The sequence below is a fragment of the Aphelocoma coerulescens genome, unplaced genomic scaffold (assembly GCF_041296385.1).
Source record: "Aphelocoma coerulescens isolate FSJ_1873_10779 unplaced genomic scaffold, UR_Acoe_1.0 HiC_scaffold_57, whole genome shotgun sequence".
Taxonomy (NCBI): Eukaryota; Metazoa; Chordata; class Aves; order Passeriformes; family Corvidae; genus Aphelocoma; species Aphelocoma coerulescens.
Genome location: NW_027183916.1, coordinates 742,109 through 747,328, shown reverse-complemented (window position 1 = coordinate 747,328; position 5,220 = coordinate 742,109).

Below are 5,220 nucleotides of genomic sequence, written 5' to 3'. Positions count from 1 at the left end.
CTGAAACTTCTCTCAAGAATCGCTCCCTGTTTCTTTGCACGGGCCTCGCTGTCTATGGATGTTTCAGGAGACCCCACCGAAACACGGAAGGACTCTCAAATTATCCCAGCTTTCTCTGCACAGCGAGAGCTTTTAATATTTAGCATTGCTATCCTTTTCCTGTGTGTTTGTTAAAAAAATAGTTTTTATCTCTTTCACTTTCTTCCCAGGAAAGTTCTTTTTTCCAAAAACCTGGTGGGGGAGGGCTGGGTGTAACCTGCCTTCTATCAGAGGATATTTTCCTCCACATTTGTCCAAACCGGCACAGCCTGTCCTTTCCTGGGTCTCTGTTGCAGATGGAAGCTGCTGGTGCCATTGTCAGCTTGAAGCACTCTTTTGATGCAAGCAGATGTTGCCAGGTGTGTTCAGCAGCTGTTGCTCAATGCTTATGCCAAGCTATTGTGTTCCTCATGGAACCAAGGAGCCATTGTGACACTGCAGGGGCTGATGGCATCAAGGAGGCAATTGTGACAGTACAGAACCTCCTAGAAACAAGGCTCCATTGTGACACCGTGGGGAATCATGGAATCAAGGAGCCCATTGTGACACGGCTGCATGGAACCAATGGTCCATGGTTACACGGCGGATTCAAGAAGAGCACGGTGACACCACGCAACATCATGGAACCATAGGTCCATTGTGACACAGCGGGGCCTCATGGAAACAAGGGGACCATTGTGGCAAAGCAGGGCCTAATGGAAGCATGGAGAGCATTGTGACACTAAGGAAACTCCTGGAACCAAGATGACCACTGGCACATAATGGAACCTCATGGAAGCAAGCCTCCACAATGACTTTGGAGGGCCTCAGGGACCACAGGACCCATTGTGACACAGCAGGACCTGGTGGAACCAAGGAGCCTTTGTGATACTCCACATCCACATGGAAGCCAGGGTGCACTGAGACACAGCGGGGCCTTGTTGGAACCAAAGACACCTCTGCAAAAAGCAGGCTAGCTCATAGAAGCAAGGAGTCCATTGTTACAACGTAAAAGCTATGGAAGCAAGGGACCATTGTGACACTGCGGGGCCTCATGGAACCAATTGTCCATGATGACAATGCGGATCAAAGGAGACCATGGTGACACTGCGGAACCTGATGGAACCAAGGAGCCATTGTGACACAGTGGGGCCTCATGGAATCAAGGAGACCATTGTGACCCAGGTGTTGCATGTGAAGGCAAGGAGCCATTGTGACACTTTGGGCTTCTTCCCTTGAGCTCTGCAGCTGGCTGTCCCAGCCCAGCGCACCATGTGCCACCTGCTCTCCTCAGGGCTCTGCCTGCACACAGCCCCAGGAGAAGTTTTCCTGTTTGGAAGGAAAGAATGGAAAAGCCGGAGCAGGTTTCCTAAACAACAAACGCCACTCAGGAGCCACATGCTCAGTACAGGCTGCCTGGAACGATGTCCCCTTTCTACAAGGGTCAGTGTGAGCAGGAATGATCTCTGGGAGCAGAATTCTCGGAGTCTTTCCACTGAATTCTCTGTCCCTGTGTCTTGGGGTGACTTTATCGTGTGTATCCCCTATTGCTGCTCTATGCCCAGAAGTGAACTTTGTGCGTTTCTGTGCCTTTCAACTGAGCCTGAGAGGGGGGAGAGGAAAAAAACCGGACAAACTTCTCAGAGCGTTTTTTCAAGGACACACATACACACTCCTCTGCATCCTGCTTGCAGCAAGAGCAGAGGAAGCAACTTTGTTTCTTTTTAGCCAGTTTTCAGCTCCTTTTCTCTGGGGGGAGATGGAGAGTTGAACTTTGTTTTCCTGGGACTTTGGGGGTTTTTTCCCCTTCTCTTCTTGACTCTTTCAACATCAGAGCACATTGGGAGAATTTTCTCCCGAGGTGGGGGCCCTGAATGTGGGCCCATGAGCCAGCTGCACGGAGGAGGAGAGAGACTACACCTACGGAAGTGTTGGGGTTCCTCCCTCCTGCCATGAGGTCATGGGAGAGGGGACCCTGGGGTAGAGGCATGGCCTGGGCACGGGGGTCTCCCTGCTCCCTGCTCACATGTGCCCTAATCCTGTTCAGCACTGCTTATTTTGTGTTGCCCTGTGCGAGGAGGGCCCTGGTTGTGCTGTGATTGCTCAGTTCTTTGGCAGTGCCCCGCCCATGTGGCTGGAGAAGAAAGAGCTCTGAAACTTCTCTCAAGAATGGCTCCCTGTTTCTTTGCACGGGCCTCGCTGTCTATGGATGTTTCAGGAGACCCCACCGAAACACAGAAGGACTCTCAAATTATCCCGGCTTTCTCTGCACAGCGAGAGCTTTTAATATTTAGCATTGCTATCCTTTTCCTGTGTGTTTGTTAAAAAAATAGTTTTTATCTCTTTCACTTTCTTCCCAGGAAAGTTCTTTCTTCCAAAAACCTGGTGGGGGAGGGCTGGGTGTAACCTGCCTTCTATCAGAGGATATTTTCCTCCACATTTGTCCAAACCGGCACAGCCTGTCCTTTCCTGGGTCTCTGTTGCAGATGGAAGCTGCTGGTGCCATTGTCAGCTTGAAGCACTCTTTTGATGCAAGCAGATGTTGCCAGGTGTGTTCAGCAGCTGTTGCTCAATGCTTATGCCAAGCTATTGTGTTCCTCATGGAACCAAGGAGCCATTGTGACACTGCAGGGGCTGATGGCATCAAGGAGGCAATTGTGACAGTACAGAACCTCCTAGAAACAAGGCTCCATTGTGACACCGTGGGGAATCATGGAATCAAGGAGCCCATTGTGACACGGCTGCATGGAACCAATGGTCCATGGTTACACGGCGGATTCAAGAAGAGCACGGTGACACCACGCAACATCATGGAACCATAGGTCCATTGTGACACAGCGGGGCCTCATGGAAACAAGGGGACCATTGTGGCAAAGCAGGGCCTAATGGAAGCATGGAGAGCATTGTGACACTAAGGAAACTCCTGGAACCAAGATGACCACTGGCACATAATGGAACCTCATGGAAGCAAGCCTCCACAATGACTTTGGAGGGCCTCAGGGACCACAGGACCCATTGTGACACAGCAGGACCTGGTGGAACCAAGGAGCCTTTGTGATACTCCACATCCACATGGAAGCCAGGGTGCACTGAGACACAGCGGGGCCTTGTTGGAACCAAAGACACCTCTGCAAAAAGCAGGCTAGCTCATAGAAGCAAGGAGTCCATTGTTACAACGTAAAAGCTATGGAAGCAAGGGACCATTGTGACACTGCGGGGCCTCATGGAACCAATTGTCCATGATGACAGTGCGGATCAAAGGAGACCATGGTGACACTGCGGAACCTGATGGAACCAAGGAGCCATTGTGACACAGTGGGGCCTCATGGAATCAAGGAGACCATTGTGACCCAGGTGTTGCATGGGAAGGCAAGGAGCCATTGTGACACTTTGGGCTTCTTCCCTTGAGCTCTGCAGCTGGCTGTCCCAGCCCAGCGCACCATGTGCCACCTGCTCTCCTCAGGGCTCTGCCTGCACACAGCCCCAGGAGAAGTTTTCCTGTTTGGAAGGAAAGAATGGAAAAGCCTGAGCAGGTTTCCTAAACAACAAACCCCACTCAGGAGCCACATGCTCAGTACAGGCTGCCTGGAACGATGTCCCCTTTCTACAAGGGTCAGTGTGAGCAGGAATGAATGATCTCTGGGAGCAGAATTCTCGGAGTCTTTCCACTGAATTCTCTGTCCCTGTGTCTTGGGGTGACTTTATTGTGTGTATCCCCTATTGCTGCTCTATGCCCAGAAGTGAACTTTGTGCATTTCTGTGCCTTTCAACTGAGCCTGAGAGGGGGGAGAGGAAAAAAAAGCCAGACAAACTTCTCAGAGCGTTTGTTCAAGGACACACATACACACTCCTCTGCATCCTGCTTGCAGCAAGAGCAGAGGAAGCAACTTTGTTTCTTTTTAGCCAGTTTTCAGCTCCTTTTCTCTGGGGGGAGATGGAGAGTTGAACTTTGTTTTCCTGGGACTTCGGGGGTTTTTTTTCCCTTCTTCTCTTCTTGACTCTTTCAACATCAGAGCACATTGGGAGAATTTTCTCCCGAGGTGGGGGCCCTGAATGTGGGCCCATGAGCCAGCTGCAAGGAGGAGGAGAGAGACTACACCTACGGAAGTGTTGGGGTTCCTCCCCCCTGCCATGAGGTCATGGGAGAGGGGACCCTGGGGTAGAGGCATGGCCTGGGCACGGGGTCTCCCTGCTCCCTGCTCACATGTGCCCTAATCCTGTTCAGCACTGCTTATTTTGTGTTGCCCTCTGTGAGGAGGGCCCTGGTTGTCCCTTGATTGCTCAGTTCTTTGGCAGTGCCCCGCCCATGTGGCTGGAGAAGAAAGAGCTCTGCAACTTCTCTCAAGAATGGCTCCCTGTTTCTTTGCACGGGCCTCGCTGTCTATGGATGTTTCAGGAGACCCCACCGAAACACAGAAGGACTCTCAAATTATCCCAGCTTTCTCTGCACAGCGAGAGCTTTTAATATTTAGCATTGCTATCCTTTTCCTGTGTGTTTGTTAAAAAAATAGTTTTTATCTCTTTCACTTTCTTCCCAGGAAAGTTCTTTTTTCCAAAAACCTGGTGGGGGAGGGCTGGGTGTAACCTGCCTTCTATCAGAGGATATTTTCCTCCACATTTGTCCAAACTGGCACAGCCTGTCCTTTCCTGGGTCTCTGTTGCAGATGGAAGCTGCTGGTGCCATTGTCAGCTTGAAGCACTCTTTTGATGCAAGCAGATGTTGCCAGGTGTGTTCAGCAGCTGTTGCTCAATGCTTATGCCAAGCTATTGTGTTCCTCATGGAACCAAGGAGCCATTGTGACACTGCAGGGGCTGATGGCATCAAGGAGGCAATTGTGACAGTACAGAACCTCCTAGAAACAAGGCTCCATTGTGACACCGTGGGGAATCATGGAATCAAGGAGCCCATTGTGACACAGCCAGGCTGCATGGAACCAATGGTCCATGGTTACACGGCGGATTCAAGAAGAGCACGGTGACACCACGCAACATCATGGAACCGTGCGTCCATTGTGACACAGCGGGGCCTCATGGAAACAAGGGGACCATTGTGGCAAAGCAGGGCCTAATGGAAGCATGGAGAGCATTGTGACACTAAGGAAACTCCTGGAACCAAGATGACCACTGGCACATAATGGAACCTCATGGAAGCAAGCCTCCACAATGACTTTGGAGGGCCTCAGGGACCACAGGACCCATTGT